General features: G+C 42.0%; 1 protein-coding gene across 1 annotated transcript in view; it reads left to right on the top strand.

The window, feature by feature from the left end:
• csmd2 (CUB and Sushi multiple domains 2) overlaps positions 1 to 18,965 on the top strand; it is a gene marked incomplete at both ends in the record, with an annotated part of 366,782 nt that overhangs the window by 10,032 nt on the left and 337,785 nt on the right. The window lies entirely within an intron of this gene.

Raw genomic sequence — 18,965 nt, 5'->3', positions numbered from 1 at the left:
CTCTCTCTCTCTCTCTGTATTGTCAATAAGTCCCAGGTGGTTTTAGGGGGCAGAATCATGGTAAAAGGACATTATGTTTCTTTTTAAAGCATGACCATGTTTGGCCATCTTCTAGCCACCTAGAAGAGGGTCTGTCTGTGTGTCCGGACCGGAGCTAATCCCACAAACCGCTGGACCTAACAGAGCCAAATGTCTTGAGCAAACTGTAGTAGGCCACTGTTTATTTATTTGTTATTATTCATAAGTTTGGAAATATTTAACTTATATTTTATAATGTAGGTCAATGGGGTCTCTGATCCGGCTCCGGCTTTACTGCCTAAATTAGTAACAAAATGAATCAAAACCATTCCTATATTCTTTCAACTGATGTCAGGTCATGTTTACATTTACCTAAACTTAATTTATGCTGTTAATAATAATAATGATAAGAAGAAGAAACAAGTAGAAGAAAATGTATTTCTGAAGCAGCTTTCATAAGTCCCATTTCACTTAAAAAGACAACACAGCTGAAATCATTAAGTCGAGCACATAATCAATAAGAGAGTTAAATGGAAAACAAAACAAAATAAAATGCCTTCAAATGGTGAGAAAAGGTGCTGTAGAAAGGCAATATCATAAATCTGGGTTTCTGAGTGCCGTTTAAAGATTTCAGCAGGGCCTGCCTGCTTCTCTAATCTCTTGAGGCGAAGTGTTCCATCATTTGAGAGCACAATAGAATGCTGCATCTGTTATCCAATCATTTGCTGCTATTTGTGATACTTGTAATTAGCGCTGTCAATCTGCACAGCACAGTGTTCCTTTTCTAGACTGTTGCCATTGTTTATGGTTCTCGAAACACTTTCATGTCAAGGACCCCCAAATTGATAACCGATCTGAAAATACTTGAGTTTGTGCCCAGGGACCCCGAGGGAAGATTTGCCTTGTTACACATTTTCAAATATCCACTCTACAAGTTTTTCTAAATTATTTTTTATTTGTGTTGAAAATAGGAGATCTACAAGCTCACAATGTGTCGCATCGTGGCCCGTTGTGAGCTTGTAGATCAGCTAGTGTGGAATATCCAAATAGTAATATATGTCTAAAATAGGGTTTGTGAACCACTGGTTTATACCCTGATATCCTACACTTACAGTTTACAGTTTAGGCATTTAGCAGACGCTCTTAATCCAGAGCGACTTACAGTAAGTAAGGACACAAGATAATACATCATGATACATCATAATACACATAATACACCAAATGCATAAAAATAGTAATTTAATAACAAAGTAATACATAGTAGACCAATAATCTAATAATAACTAATACATACGTAAACCAAGAACCTATCATCAGCCCACATTGAAACTATACACACTATAGGATGCCAGGCCAACAATGACATGGCACTGTATACCTATTGCTGCTACTGTACTTACAGCACTTACAGCACAATACATTTTTCTCAGCTCTACTCTGTAGCTTTTGCTCTATTGTACATTTTCATATTCCCCTGTGTATTTATATTGTGTTTTGTGCATCTATTTAGACCGTCTGTGTATTTTTTTTACGAGTCTGTGAAAGCCCTATCTTGCCTTTTTAATGGAGAAACATATCAGTTTGACTGCATAATTCTCTATGGCAATGAAGTTAACCTGAACCTGAACCTATGATACCTCAAGTCTTAAAGCATTATGCTGCTCCCCATGCACAGGAAATGACACGCCTAAGAACAACTTATGTAAGCAGTTACTATGATAGCATGGGATTTGTTCTGTCTTCTGCCTTTGCGTAATGAATTCTGTAAAAAAAGAATAAAAAGAATAAAATCGATAACGTTGAACATGAAACATGAACATGAAAAATGTAGTTACCACTGCTTAGGAATCAGCTACCTTTGTCGGTTATGTGATTTCATCATAAACGTGTCCGTGGAGAGTCTCCAAACTGCTGACACTGACATAACTGAAGGAATTTGAATACTTATGAAAGATGATACTGATAATGACCCAGCTATCACACATACTAGAATATATAATCCATTGCACAACAGTGTTCCTTTCGAAAACAACCGATTTTCAGGTGACATATTAGTGGGACAATAAGTTATTTATTTACTTTAAATTAGGCTTCAATGGTAACTTCTTTGGCAGGGTTATCTCTCCAGCAGTGATATCAAAGACTTGAGAAGAAAATAAAAATCATGGATAATGTCTGGGGCAGGCAGGCGTTCCTTTTGACAAAACGATTTACATGATTTATAAATCATTTATTGTTTATGAAAATGCCATATTAGGTAGTCTTGTTCGAGTTATTTGAATTTTGTGCATTCAAAATGATCTTGGGTCTCTCGGAGTAACAGTCATTGGGGTTAGGCACTTGTGAATGTGGTCGATGGAACCTATAATAGAACCGTAAGGGTTCATTAGGTTCCATTTGTGCACTCTCAGGGTTACAGATCCGTAAGTGTCCATTTGGTTCCCGACAATCAATCATTTAGCTGGGGGACCCACTGGAAGCCCCCTCAATGACCCCTAGAGGGTCCCTGGACCCCACGTTGAGAACCAGAGCACTAGAGCTGAATACTTGCTAAACATCTCTTTCAGTCTGACACCTCAGCCCTGGCTGAGTGCGACGACTTGAGTTCAAAAGGTTAAAGTGAGTAAGGGGAGGTATCAGCAAGCTGGCGCGCGGCTGATTGATCGGGGCTGCTCATCCGCGGTGGTCTGTGTCTCACTGACAGATTGAACGGTCCTGTTGGGACAGCCGTGACCTGACCTTTAGATCAAGAGCACACGCTAGGGATGTTCAGAGAGAGAGACAAACATGCCTACACACACTCACACTCGCACGCTATCATGCACATATGCACACGCACATTACATGCACATGGATCACGGATCAATACATTTGTCCAGGGTGATCATCTCAGATGCTTAGCGCATCAATTATTGCATTAGTACTGCTAGTATTACTGCCATTGATTGGTGCACCTTTCGGTCAGACTCTAGAGCCAAGACAGAGGAAAGTATCTCCTGCACAAAGTTAAAGGGGTCCCGCAATGGAAATAGCCAATGCGACATGTTGTGAGCTTGTAGTCGACTATTTTCAGCATGGGAAACTATCAGCATGGGAAACCATCGTAAGACTAAGTATAAGTAAGGCTTTATAGTCCAGTCAAGCTTAAACAAAAAAATAAGTCCCAACCCAGGAGAAATTGCAGTAGTAATAGTTTTTGATTTACCCTCATCATAAAACCGGGAACGCATCTGTGTAACCACTAATAATTATTCTATATTTTAACTATTCAAAAATAGTGAAAATGTGTGGAAATCTTTGAATATATATATTTTTATAGCGAACATTTTTAACTCAATGCTTCTGGGGGTCATTGGAACAACATATTTTGAGATGGGGGTCTGTGAAAACAACAATATATATATATATATTCAGAAGATTTGCGCAAATTTTCATGATTTTTCAAAAAAATGCAGATCTAATGCAGCCAAATTATAAGAAATGGTCAAAGTGGTTAAAATCTAAAATGACAGATGCTTTCCTGGTCTTAATGGTGTTAATGATAGAAACGTTTGATACGCTTGAGAGGGATTTGTTTCATCACTCATGAGACTCATTATTGACATGGATCCAGGAGATCTGACTTGCATTCATTCAAGCCTTCAGTTCATTCATGATCACGCAGCTCGTTACCAGGTCAATACTATTCTAACCTTTACTTTGTGGTTAGAGTCCTCAGACTGGGAGGTCAGGGTTCTATCCCTGGCTGAGTCATACAAAAGACTATACAAATGGTACCCAATGCCTCCCTGCTTGGCACTCAGCATTTATCGAAAGTGAGGCACCCACAGTCCATTGAAATATATGGTTCTCTGCCTTGTTGGATTTCATATGCTCAAGAGTTTCCTTGGCACAATTGGTCATTTGATGTCAGGCTCTGCCTTGGAAGAACCTCTCAAATTAATGTGCGCACCAAATACAGTGCCCAAAATGCTCTATGGGAAAGACATTTCCGGGGCTATGGCCGTCACATGCAGCAAGCTATGCAGTAGACATGGAGGAATGAGTTGACTTAAGATCAGGGGCGGACTGGCCATTTGGCGTGCCGGGCATATGCCCGGTGGTGGTCATTTCCGGGTTGCGCGGCCCAATTTCTAGTTACGTTAATGTTTGGGCTGGGATGCTTTGCAGCAGTGGCCTCAATGCGGCTGCAGAGTTCATGTGCAACCTAGGTGGTGGCCTATGTGAAACGCGCTCCCCCAAAATGCCAGGACTGAATTTTGGTCCCAGTCCAGCCATGCTTAAGATGGTATCACTGATGATGAGAGCAAGGATACAGTAAGTCAGACAGCTCCACATGAACCAGTTTCTGACCATCAGATGGAGAATCCACAGGCCATGCCAAAGGCTTACCAGAGGAACTAGCAGAAGCTTCAGGTCTGTATGACAGTAATATGGCTGCCACTTCAACATTGACTTAAATGTATGTGAAATACTCCAAATCGTAGCCCAGAGTTTGGATGTAGAAGAGACAGCCATAGTGGATGATCTGAACAGCTTCACTTTAGCTGTATAGATAATTGATCTAGTCTAGAGAGAACTGGAAATTGGGATCCTCACCCTGACAAACATGATGCCATTGCCACCCCCGGACACAACTTGTATGTCAAATCATTGAGCATGCCTGTGCACAGAGCTGAGATATGCATGATTATGTTGGCACAAAATTGGGATGAGTTGCCAAAATTGTAGTCCTCAGTGCATACAGTCCTGAGTCTGCTTGACGATAAATTGTTTTATAACCTAGTTTGCTTGACTGCAATGTGCACATATACATTGAGAACAGGTCATATCTGAGATGGTTGTCTGTGAAAGAACAACCTAAAAATAGCATGTTCAGAAGCAGAGATATGCACTTCCTTGTGTGATGCTGAGACACGAAGGCCCCAAATTCCAACCCCTGAATTTACCTTGATGATCAACTAAGTATATAATGGTAAACTTTTGATTATGGTATTTGGATGACCCTAGGGATCACATAAAACCTTGAATGATTCTTATTGCAATTGTCCCTGGGTCAAAATACAAATTGGCTGGACTATTAAGGTACTTACACACTAGTGGTGTATTTTCTCTCTCTCTCTCTCTCTCTCTCTCTCTCTCTCTCTCTCTCTCTCTCTCTCTCTCTCTCTCTCTCTCTCTCTCTCTTCTTTTTTTCTGTGTGAACTGATTACCGAATGTACTTATTAAGCGGCAATAAATTTAGCAAAATAATTTATTCAGAAGAAGGCAGATTTTTCTGGATGAACGAGGCATCAACTATATTCATTTTAGTTTCGTTAATTTGTCACGCCTTCGTTGTGTAAAGATCTTTTGAGTTTCATGATTGGATGAGAATGGGATTACATTTCCAAAACAACATGGACACTCCAATGCTGGCTCACTCTTCATAACCTCAAAGTACCTGACTGTCAGTGGTGCAGAGAGAGAGAGAGAGAGAGAGAGAGAGAGAGAGAGAGAGAGAGAGAGAGAGAGAGAGAGAGAGAGGAGAGATCAGTGCTGTGACAAAGAACAATGATAGAGCTCCGGCCATCTGGAGAGAGATGACAGTGTGATTCACTAGAGACGAAGAGAGAGGGAGACTAAGGTGATAACTGACTTTTTGTGTGTGTGTGTGTGTGTGGGGGGGGGGGGGCAGACTCAGGACTGGCAGGCCTCAAGCAGTCTTTAATAATTGGGGAAAAGGGGGGATTTGTCTTGCGTGTATGAGTGTGCATTAGCCTTTATTCCCGTTGTCATGGGAACAGCATGTAGCCTCCATGATGGGATACTGAACGGGCCTAATTCAACTCCTTCCATCTTCTCTCCTTCCTCTCGCCTCCCTCTTTCTCTCTTTTCTCTATCTTAATCTCACATGTGCACGCACGCACAACACGCGCTCACGCGCACAGTTGCAGGCTCACAGTGTGGTGTGTGGGAGGTCTGTTTGGACCAGGGCTGAATAACTCCCCCACAAAGACAAGCTTCTGTCTGAAAGTAAAGATCATCAATCATAATCTTTATCACTGAATGTGCTGTTTTCCTTTCGATCAGCTTGTTGCCTGGACATGAGGGTGGCTGAGTAAATAAGTAACTATATGATAATGCCAACATGCCAGAGGGCAGAGCACAGAAATCGTCGTTTAGACGACAGATGAGTTGAAACATGTTTTAGTAAATTACGTTAGTGAGGAAAACTGACTTGCGCATTGGAAAGAGAACATTGTAGCGTACTGGATATGTTGTCTACTGCTAGTGTTATGGGTGCTGTACAGTTTTGCGCCATTACTATGTTATATAATGTGTGCCATCATATGTTTAGGTTTGTTGGAAGTGGAACAGGGTAGAATCAATGCTACATACCTTTTGGTGAGCCTGAGCATGCTGCTGGTTGATGCTGCCCCCTCCCCCTTCTCTTCCTCTCTGTCTGAGAGAACACACACTCCACTGTTAACCCTCACTGGTGTGTGTGTGTGTGTGTGTGTGTGTGTGTGTGTGTGTGTGTGTGTGTGTGTGTGTGTGTGTGTGTGTGTGTGTGTGTGTGTGTGTGTGTGTGTGTGTGTGTGTGTGTGTGTGTGTGTGTGTGTGTGTGTGTGTGTGTGTGTGTGTGTGTGTGTGTGTGACTGTAGTAAGCAGGAAGGCTCGTGGGGGGGGGGGATTCTAGTCTTGGGAAGGCAACAGTGTTATGATGGACACACTGTGGTTGGATGTTATTATCCGCCCTGCTGCTGATAGCATCCATCCCGCCTTCCTCTCTTCCTGCCACACAGATCTCCCCCTCTCACCCAATCCCACATCCACTGTGTCGTTCTACTTAGAACCGAAAGCTCAAAGTATAGAAATTCAAAGGATGGCGGCTAGAGATGGCGTGTAGAGAGCCCGTCTGGGAAGCAGAACGTCTCAGGTTCGATTCACGGCCCCGGGCAATGTGTCGAGGTGTCCCTGAGCAAGACACTTAAGCTGAAAACTGAATATCACCCGCGGGATGAAATAGGTCTACGCAGAAAGTACAATGTGTGTGCGCAGACGAGCGTGCACACATACAAGTCTGCATTTTCCGTTTGCACCTTTGCACATTTGTGGGAGTGTGTGTGCACATTTGTGTGTGCGTGAATGTGTGATCTTCTGTCAATGTGTCTTTTGTTACTGTATGTTTCTGTTTGCGAGTGGTGCATGTTTCCCGCCTTCCCACAACGTTGCTGTGTGTGTGTGTGTGTGTGTGTATGTGTGTGTGTGTGTACAGTATGTACGTTTTGTGGGTCGCTACAGGCATCAACAGATCTTCAGAGCTTGAAGACGCTACAGATATGGCAGGGTGTAATTGGCGCACAGTAGAAGGTGTCATGGGACCTGGGAGGACAAATCTCTTGCGAGGTCTTGTTAACGTAGAAATGTGTGCCGGGCTGTCAGCGCTGCTGTAAACACACCCGGTCCCTGCTATACTTTTGTACATATGTTCCGTAGCTTTGTCAGCGCATGCCAGCATGTGGCCGGTGTGTGAGCGTGGGTGCATTCGAGTCTGTGTGTGCTGTATACGTGTCCATGCTGGGGGCTTCTTCCACGCATGCATGCAACCTCCTCTATCCTAGCTGTCCTCTCCTGATTATCTCTGCCACAGGAAGGGAGACAGGCGACTCGGGGAGAAGGTAAATAACCCGAGGTCCACCACTTAATCATTCACTGTGTCCCTCCTAGCTTGCTGCATGGCTAATCAGATGTGCTACCTAAGCTAGGGTATTCAGAGTGTAAATTGGCTATTTTGGGCACACAACACTATCGTACGGTGAAGTATAAGTCAGGCTTAAAGCATTTACCCTCCCTGAATGCACAGTGCATCGCTCTCATGCCTCATCTTGATGCATCGTGCACCGACAAAGACACATTCGCCTACCCTTCTCTCAGAGCGCATTATTGACAGTTCAATCCTGTGGAAACAACAGGCACTGGGCGAGGGCTAAGTGTGGTTAGGAAGACTATTCACCGGTGCCTTCCGCTGCATTTGGCTTGTCTGTAATGGCCTCAGCCCAGGCATTAGCCTAATGTATGGAGGTGAGCCGGAGCGCTGAGCTCGCCCATTTCCATTTTAATGGTGGCCATCTTGAGGTTAATTCGGATATGATGCGGTCAACGCATGCATATGCGCTGACATGTCAAGAGACAAATAGTGATGCTGGGAGGATCTATTGGGCGTGAGGGCTTATCTGTTCTCAAAGGAGGCACTTACTGGCATGCACATACTGTATGGCCATACACATGTGACGCTCAAAAGTGCACCCACAAGCACATATACACAAACACATAAGAAACATATAGACACACACAAAAACGTTGTTTAGAATTCACACTCAAGGGATAGGTGATATCAGATATTGTGTAGCTTTGTTGTTGGATTGACAGTCAGGAAGGCATAAATGTGGTTTAATTTGATCCTCACTTTGAGTCATTATGGTTCCCATATCTGTATCATTTCAAAACCGCACTGAATAGAGTTCTCTCCTGAGATTACAGTCGCTTCGCACAGATCTAGATTGGACAAAAGATTTGCACCTCTGCATTGATGCTACTGTAGGCTTTGTTTATGTGTGGTTTTGTGGGAGGGCGGTGGTGGATCGCAGCAGCAAATTATATTGTTTCCCTGTTGAGCGCCACTGTAAATCCGGATGTAATTGTGTACTCAAAGTGGTGGTGGCTGTGCATGCAGAGTGGTGACAGTATACAGCAGGCTAAGTCAAGGTGTCCCTGGCATGGGGATGCAGGGGATTACATATACACACACACACACACGCACGCACGCACATACGTACATATATATATATATATATATATATATATATATATATATATATATATATATATATATATATATGTATATATATATATGTATATATATAGACACACACAGACCTTCAGAGGTTTATGATACAGCTGTAATGTCCCTGCAAACACATGGATTCGCAAACAGTGCAGTTTTTAGCACTACCTCTGTACGAATGTCACACTCCCTGTCTCATGACCTCCATAGCCAATTAGAGGCAGGAAAAAATAAACTCTCTCTCTCTCGCTCTGCTATCAGTTGTTGGGTTGTCTGTCTCTCACTGACTGGCAGCTTCAATCTTTCATAAACCCTATTCATACTGTATGTGCACTTTTATTTAGCTACTTTTCACTTCAACCACTGAGAAATACAGTAGTACTTGTAAAACTAGCATTAAATGTTACCTTTTTTCAGGCCATGTCATGTTTACTTCCCCCACTGAAAACTGAAATGTGTGAATATTTACAGTATTTATTAAATATGATTAAAGTAGGATAAAAGCACGATCTACATTCTGAATGTACACATGAATAGATTAAAACAATAATGTCCCACTGGAGTGCAGCATGACCAACGATTCATACACACACACACACACACACACACACACACACACACACACACACACACACACGCACAAGCACACGCACACGCGCACACACACACAAAAAAACACACACAGAGTTGTAGTCCCTGGGGTGCAGCCCCAGCAAGGTCCCTCTACGCCTGTTTAGCTGATGATGCACAGTGCCAAGCACACCCGGGTACTGGCACAAAAGAGGTATAGGCAGTGGACTACACAAGCACTTTCTGAACACCTCCCGGTTATCACCTACAACCCCGGTAAACTTTTCAACACGAGCCAACGTAACCCATAAACATGGTCTGAATGGAGTGGTATTAAAAGCACACAGAGTCAGCCATCTTAAAAGAACATAGCAGTAATTAGCGTTCGTCAGGTCTTGCTGAGCCCGCGTTTTTGAAACCGTTTCACATTTATAATCCCCCCCCCACCCGAACACACACACGCACGCACACACGCACGCACGCACGCACGCACGCACGCACGCACGCACGCACGCACGCAACCACACACACACACACACACACACACACACACACACACACACACACACACACACACACACACACACACACACACACACACACAGTCACACACACACATTTACCTTCTACGTGAGGGCTTTGCTGGTGGTTTGGGTGGAGTGTGGTTAAAACAGCATGGCCAGCACTCTGTTTATGGAGTCTTTACGGCGTGTCTGTGGGGTCAGCTCCAGGATTGGCTTTACCACGTGGATTTACTCTTAGAGGGGCGCCGGAGCAGGTATGCGGCTCCCAGCAGCTAATTTCATAATGCACACTGGAGGGAGGCGAGTTATGGCCCGAATAATTCAAGCAAGAACCTAAGCAGAGGAGACACTTAATCAAACGCTTGGTGTGTCAAAGGGGGGTGGGGGTGGTAGGGGGGGCTCTTTTTTTTATATTTTACTTCAGGTTTTCTGACTCTCACATTTCTAGCCCAGCTAGAGAGAAGGCAGGGATCCGAAGATGGCAATTTCGGGGAGTTGGTTCAAATCACTGAGCTCACGGCCTCTAGGATCCACACTAGCAGGGCTTTTAGACTTTAGGCTGGATCATTCACTCATTCACTACACCCTACTAATTATATATTGAATTGTATGCAGTAGACTTGAGCTCATCTGTAAAGAAAAAACAAACAAAACCAAAAAAAGACTTGCACACTACTCTGCTGTTAATTACTATTATTGCACTTCATAGCTGATTATAGTGAGAGGGGATTATAAATATAGTGGACTATATGTGAGTATGGAGAGTCTTTTCCTTTTAGCACTTACACACTATGTTTATTTTTGCCACATTAACCCTGTCTTCCCCATTTTCGCTATTTGTCATACGATTAAGTATACAGTATAGGGCTTAAGTGGTTAAAGTAGTTCTCTTTTGTTCCATTGTCATGATCTCTGCCTTATGGTGTCCAGTCTTGCATGAGATGTTGGGGTAGCGCATGCTAGATTATTACGTGTTCAGCAGGTTGAGGGTTTGAGTCCGTGCTATCCCCTCTCCCTCCATCCCATTACGTCCCCTTCAATGTCTACTTCAATCTAGCCCGTGAAGCAGAGCAATCTGGCTGGAAACTCTCCTTATTAACATGTCCTAAATATAAATCAAACACACTGCTGTTGTTAAAAAGGCCCTTAACGTCCACAGAAATTGATTTTCAAGTGAAGTTTGATGTGTATTTTACTCCAATTCAATTTTGACCATCTATTTTTCAGCTTCGGATCTACGGCCAAAAGGCTCTAAAAAGCACTGTAACGGTCTTTCTTCCCAGATTGCGTGTGCCATTATCGATTTGAGAGCTGGTTGCTTGGCACAGGTGCTGATGCTCGAAAATATAATTGAGCAGCCCTCTGGCAGCTTCGACATTCATTCATTCATTCATTCATTCATTCATTCATTCATTCATTCATGCATGCTGCAGTTCATTTCCCCTCATAAATTAGCCTACATTGTCTACCTGGTTACACTGCATGTCCCATGACCTCATAATAATGGCCACACGCCATGATGACGCACAGCGGTTTAGATTTGATTACGCAAGGCACACACCGCTGACATCCTTTTCAGCGTCTCTGCGTTTCAATTTAAGTTCAGTCTCCTGAATTGTAATTAAATTGTCTTGCCCTTCCAGGTAGTGATTTGAATAATCATGTCCCCCCCCACCCCCTACCGACCACATCAACTGTCAAATCCAACTCATTCTCCACGTACAAGAGAGGTTCAACGTCCTGTCTGACCCCTATCAAGCTCTCCTATATAAGCCATTGATCCACGTTTGTCTGATAGAGGTCTTTAATGAAGGGGATGATGAGGAGATTGACCTGACTCCGTCTATGGAAATTAGCCAGGAGAGAATGGGAAGGTGGAGGTTTTACCACGATATTAGTATTGACCAGATGGAAATGACATGATGGGCTGGAGTGGTTGAATCTTTGGTCTCTGTGACCCAGGTACATTATTTTTAATGCTGGATAAAGTTTAAATTAGACTGGTGGATCGTACCGTCATGCCTTTATGCACTTTACCACCTCCCTTGATCTTCTGGGTGGGTGGATGAGGATAAGGAATGTAAACATGATTTCCTATTTATTTTATTTTTCATAGGCAATATTAGGCATACGTTTAGGACTGTTTCTTAAAGAGCCTTTTATTTAATTTCTACCTGAATCCTATTGTTCGATAATGGAGGATATGTATTTTTTTTCCCTGAATCCCATTGTTTGATAGTGGAGGATTTGAAAATATATTTATTTCTTCTTTTTTTCTCAACATTTAGAGTAGCCAGTTATTTTTACCTGTTTTTTTTTTCTCCCAATGTAGTCATTCATTACAAGGCCGATGCCTGTTGGGAACAATGCCTGTTGGGGGAGCATGCCCCTCTGGTTATGCAATACCTATGTATAAATATAAATGTACCAAACCGTATTCACCCCGGCGGATTCAAATCCCTAGGCGGACACGTATCTTACTGCTGCACTACAGGGAGCACCCCAGGATGTGATAATCTGACATAAAACTTCTGCGGTGTCTTGAGAGCTCACCCTAAAAGGCTCTTCACTGTATGCGAGATGCATCTTTTCCCCTCCGGTTGTCATGTATATAAGAAATTGTGCATGTAGTTCTTTTCATCTCAGTGTGAAGTACATTATACAGGGGAAGATGTGTTTCAATTCTTCATTCATTCATTCTTGTCCTCCTCCTCATAATATCAGCTCTGTACATAACTGTAGTCCCAGGCTTCCAGAAGGTGACATACCCATTTCTGGTTCATTGTCCCTTAGCTTTGTAAGATTGGCTCTGCAGCAGATTTTGAATGGGCAAGACAAATGACACCTTTATGCGTGTTTCCTGTTCAAATCAAATTAAGTTGTCGGAAAATTAACAGGAAACAGGTATGCCACCCTCTGGAAACCTGGGCCTACAGTTAAACACACACACAGAGCCTGTTCCCAGACATGTAGTCACTTGCGCCAACCGTGAAATGTGTTTAAATATGCACACATTAGTTTGATTGAATATTTTATTAGGCAAAAATGCAAAACAGCACGAGTACAGTCAAACACTTGGTCTAAAAGGATAACACCAAAAAAGTGCTTGCGGTCTTATTTCCATTGGGGTCGCCTGTCTAAGGGAGAAGTGATAATTACCTCCCCCTTTGGCCTCCTGAAAAGTGTAGTCCAAAGTGTGTGTGTGTGTGTGTGTGTGTGTGTGTGTGTGTGTGTGTGTGTGTGTGTGTGTGTGTGTGTGTGTGTGTGTGTGTGTGTGTGTGTGTGTGATTGGATGTGTTAGTATCGGTCCTGCTGTGTGTGTATCGGTCCTGCTGGTCACATGGCATCGTAGCACGTCGCAAGCTTGTAAATCGACTATTTTCACTATTTGTCATACGACAAAGTATATAGGGCTTAAGTGGTTAAATAACTTTATACAAAGAAAAATAAATAGGCTCCAATGTTCCAAAAGAACATTAAGTTCTCTCTCCTGGCTACTTGGGGATTATCCCAGCTGTGCAATGTTGACTCTTTTCTTTATCTTCTTCATTCTTGAAGCAAAGCAAAAAAAGCAGTATCTTTTTATTTGCCATTAACTGTTTATTTGGTAGAGAAACAAACATTTGAATGACTGAGAATTGGTCCAGGTTTACTTGTTTTCCTGCTCGTTGCTCTGCTTTCATGCTTGTCACTTGATTACCTAAGTAATTCCCCACTGGTTTCCAGGCATGAGGCCTATTTGGGAGTGAAATTTTGGACGGATTTGAAGCTTTGGGGTTTGGGCTGCCCAGCAGTGAATACACAAAGGTTGCACAGGCCTCATGTTTCACCAGCTCCGACTAAAGTCCCTGGAGGGATTTTACCGTTGATGTTTTTTATTATTATTTTTTTTCACTTTCGTGCATCAAAGGTATACATTTGTTGAACAAGGTTCATGTTTTTTCTTTTTTTATTAGCTAATTTCCATACATTGATTTATCTTTTGTGCAGTATCCCCATGTGTTACGTTGTTGGTGTTTTTTGAATAATAATGTGTGTTATGCAGATAACAGATGTCCTCCAATTAAACTCTCCAAATTACATTTTAATCAGGCAGCATTGAAATGGAGGACTGTGGCTACGGCAAACAAAGGCGAAATAAACAATAATTTGTATGAAGAACATTGTAATAGACTAGTGTGATAGAATGTATTCTTGCATGACCTTCTCATCTGCTCCATCTATGATGCAATTCAATCAATTCAGGCTATATTTCATGTACTGTACTTCAAAGCAGTATTTTAGAGATAATGCATGTTTGAAATGTATTGTATCCAATTAACTTATTTTTACAGTAAATTTTCAATAAATCTCTCAAATATTGTGCAGGAAATGTGGACCTTTCGAAGCATACAGTCCTCAGCGTTATTTTATGCATTTGTAACTTGGCGAGTGTTTGCAAATGGGTCCATTTCGTTGCACTTGTACACTCGCAGAGTTAAATTCCAAAAGGGAATCATATAGTTGATCTCTTCTTCTTCTCTTGGAGTTGACAGTTTTCAGTTCAAATTAACTTGTGTGTCCGCAACAATTTAATTTCCATTCCATACGAAGAATGCAAAAAGAGGAGGTGCTCAAGAAACTACACGGTCCCAGACCCACCTGGTCTGTTTGATCGACATGTCTGGGCCATGTACGTCAAACACAAGAACGTGTGTGTGTGTGTGTGTGTGTGTGTGTGTGTGTGTGTGTGTGTGTGTGTGTGTGTGTGTGTGTGTGTGTGTGTGTGTGTGTGTGTGTGCGTGTGCGTGTGCGTGTGCGTGTGCGTAACCTCTCCATCTGGTTTCCAGGCAACCATGCTCCTCACTGCATACATCATGGTCATGAACAAATAGCTGAAACCATGTCCCACATCTTAAATGGGTGCCATGTATACAGGGGACTTTACATAAGTAGGCATGACAGAATAGTGGATTTGATATCAAAAGATATCTCTTCTATTTTCAGGTCCTCTATCATGCTGTATAAGCATTCTACTGTGAAGCTGAGCATGTTTAGCCTGTGTAATGATGATTCTGTGTTCTCTAACATTTCAGCTAACACCCCTGATGCCATTGTTGTTAATGAAAACCATAGGGAGGTGTTCATTCTCGAGGTCGGCTGTACTTTTGATTACAGCTTAGAGGAAGCCTCTCTAACCAAAGTGCTAAAATATCATCAGCTAGAGCGAACCATCTCTCAGCGAGGCTACAGATGTAAACTTTTGGTTTTTATCTTTGGTAGCCTAGGGCACGTGTGTAAGTTGGTTGTGAGGGCCCTTCAAATGGCCGGCCTCTCCAAAAGGAGGGTCAAACAATTAGCAAGGTACTGCTCAATATCAGCTATTATAGGAAGCCGCTCAATTTGGAGGAGGCGTTGTTTCCTTTACCCATGATTGTTGCTGTGTTTGACAAGTATGCCAACATTATTGTATGTAACAATGTTCTGCCTTATACTGTATGTATTTTGTAACTGCTGTTCTCCCATTATCTGACTGCACTGGCAGTGTTTATGTCCTTTGTACAAGGCATTCTTGTACTTCTGTTTATGTGGACGTAAATAAATATTTCATGCGTGTGTGTGTGTGTGTGTGTGTGTGTGTGTGTGTGTGTGTGTGTGTGTGTGTGTGTGTGTGTGTGTGTGTGTGTGTGTGTGTGTGTGTGTGTGTGTGTGTGTGTGCAAATGCATGCGTCTTTGTGTGCGAGCATGCAATGAGGACGGGGCAGAGGATCAACAACAGATCACTATCGCACTATAATCACCCATTGAGTTCCATGTTGCATGCAGATATACACACATACAGTGCAGGGGCCGGCTCAAGAGGTAGAGTTGGGATCTTGGAATCGAAAGGTTCCTGGTTTCGATCCCCAGCTCCTCCTGACTTTGTGTCTAAAGCCCTTCTCACATTACAAGATCATCAGGGATATTTTGGGTCTGAAACACCCCTCCCAGCATTCAGAGGATTCTGAATATTGCTATAATAATTTCTGTCTATCTTAATCTTATTGAAATCCTATTGAAACATGTTTTTCCACCTGGAAATGTTACTGGATGTGGGCAATAGAGCTAAAAAGCACTCACTGTCATTTGAGTTTGAGAAAGGTTTTTAAATTTTAAACCATTTGTTATGTATATTTAATAATATGTTCTTGGCTGCAAACCCCCATCTGAAAATATGTTTGTGCCAGGAGACAATCATACAAGATTTGTGTTGTTAATATTATTGAAAAGTATTCAAAATGTTTCTTTCATGATTCTTTGAAAATTGGTGATCTACAAACTCATAACGGGCCGTGATATGATACGTTGTGAGCTTAGCTGATGTATATAGGGTTACAGTGGTTAAACTCGCTGATTCTGAAGCTACATCAACTTATTTTATTGGGGACCCCCCAATTTAATGTTGTATTAATAAGATTGTATAGTTTATTTGTATTTTCAACCATTTAACCATTTTATACAGTGTGTGAACTGTCTATAATTGAGCTGCAGTGATTAGTAGACTGGAATCAGGTGTTCTAATTGGGAACCGGTGTGCATAATATATGCTACTTAAAGTGGGTCAGTCTCACTATGTGTGTTGTAATCAGTGGAAATAAGAAGTGGAAGAACAGTTTTTGAGGAAAGCCCATGCACATTTTATTATCGTTTTAATTTGATGAATTATTTTACCTTTTGTAAGCTTTTTTATTTGGTTGTTTTTGCTAGTAATAAATTGAGAGAAGATAGGCCTACATCTGAAGTGGACATGGGATTTTGGCACTTAGGCTACACCCCAAGGACCGCTGGGGGTCCCCGGATCTCACTTTGAAAACCACTGCTTTAAACCATTGCATGGTTGAAATATGGACATCTTCTAAACTATTCATACAATACAATCATAGACATATCCAAATTCCAAATAAAATCTGTAAAGTTGCTTGTAAATATTGGTAGTTGTGGATTGCGTTTTTTTGGGCTTGTTTCTAAAGTTTGCTTATTTGGGCTTGCTTCATAATGTTGTTTAAACCCAGTGGTTCTCAAACATTTTCAAATCAAGGAACCCCCCCCCCCCCTCTTAATATGTATTTGGCCACAGACCCCCCCCCCCCCCCATCTGAAAATATGTTGTGCCAGGGACCCCTGTACCAGATTTCTGTTGTTAAAATGTTAAAAGAAAATATTCAAAATGTTAAAATTTTCTGTTGAAAATAGCAGATCTACAAGCTCACAAGTGTCGCGAGCTTGTTGATGGGCTATTTACAATTAATTAGCATGTTTAGTTCAAAGTGTTCATGTGGCCTAGTCGCTTGTTTTGGGCTTGTTTCCATAGACCAGGTTGCTTGTTTCTCTCGCAAAATCTGGCAACACTGGTCCAGTGTTGACAGGAGAACAAGTGATCTTCTGCGTCAAGAGGTGGGTTTGTTTAGTTTTCTTTAAGTCTATATTTACATTAACGTTTGGCAGCCATTATAGTTTTTTATTTGATTCCATTTAAGTGTTTCGCTTGACGCCACCCCCACTGAACAGGGCGGGCAAGGTAGTTGATCAGTAGGAACTAGGAACATTCGTTTATTAATGTCTTGATGAAGTCAGGATTAGGTGGATAAGATAATGCTCGAAACTTGACCGCTCTGTCAACGATGTGCGTGCGTTTAGTGCACGCATGAGTGTGTGCGTGTGGGTGGGTGTGTGTGTGCGCTTCAGTGACGAGGCAACACGATATTGATTTCATAGCCTAGTAGCAACATACGTACATTCTCTCATTGAAGTGGGATTGAGTAGGCCTACTCGCGGTAGTTGGCTGTGCTTGTAGGCTACTAACTAGACCAGTGGTTCTCAAACTTTATCATGTCAAGGACCCCCAAAATGATGTATTTGGCCGCGGACCCCCATCTCAAATATTTTGTTCCAGGGACCCCCCAGAAGCAAAGATTTGAGTTACAAATGTTCGCTTTAAAAAAAATATATATATAAAGGTTTGCAGAAATTGTAACGATTTTTCAAAAATAGCAGATCTACAAGCTCATAGTGCAGCGGTGCTGCATATGAACTTGTATATCTGCTATTCGGGGTTCCGGTCCATTTGGTTCCATTTGTACACTCTCGAGTTTAATCAACATTGATTTTACAATAAAAATTAGGGTCCCAGAGATAAATGCCTAAGAATCACTGCTAGAGCCATAAAAATCTTCTCTTATGGGGGTCCCTGGTATATCTTTTCAAATGGGGGTCCGCAGAATACGTGTCAATTTGGGGTCCTTGACATGAAAAGGGTTGAAAACCACTGCAGTAGATGCAGCAGAAGAAGCAGTCATACTCCAATAGAAAAATATAATCAAAAATCCCATGTGGGATTCCAATAGAGAAATCTATCTAAAAATCCAATTGGGGTAAATAATCCTATAAGATTTTGGGACCAATCCTATTTGATAAATTATTCTAGGATAATAATCCATAATGAAAAATCCAATAGGATTCCAAAATCGTATAGGATTTTAAATTGAAATCTTTAGTTTAGTTTTTTACTGTGCATAACATTTGTCTTCCCATACATATCACAATCATTCCTCCATTGCCACCTCAAGTTTAACCAGCTCCATTGTTCCGCATGTGATCACAGCACATTGAGGTTTTGTGTCTGCGTTGCTCTGGCAAGCATGATAATCTTAGTAGATCTTACGTGGCTACAACAATCCTGTAGTGTGTGTGTGTGTGTGTGTGTGTGTGTGTGTGTGTGTGTGTGTGCGTGTGCGTGTGCGTGTGTGTGTGTGTGTGCGTGTGTGTGAGAGATTCCCCAATATTCTAAAATCTTGCAGTGTGTGCATGTCTAAGATAATCAATCTTATAGGATTACCCTGTAGTGTGTGATGCCACCAGATTTCCAAATCGTTTTAGATTTTAAAAGTCCTGTAATCTGAGCCCAGTTTAAGTGTCTTTGAGAAAGATACTGAACCTCTAACTGATCTTTATGAGCAGGTTGGTGCCTGGCATGTCCCCGCTGTCGGTGTGTGAATGAGTGAATA

This window comes from Gymnoscopelus microlampas (genome assembly GCF_963454915.1).
Source record: "Gymnoscopelus microlampas genome assembly, chromosome: 15".
Taxonomy (NCBI): domain Eukaryota; kingdom Metazoa; phylum Chordata; class Actinopteri; order Myctophiformes; family Myctophidae; genus Gymnoscopelus; species Gymnoscopelus microlampas.
Note: the sequence above shows the minus strand (reverse complement) of the source record. Positions and strands in the feature narration are given on the sequence as shown.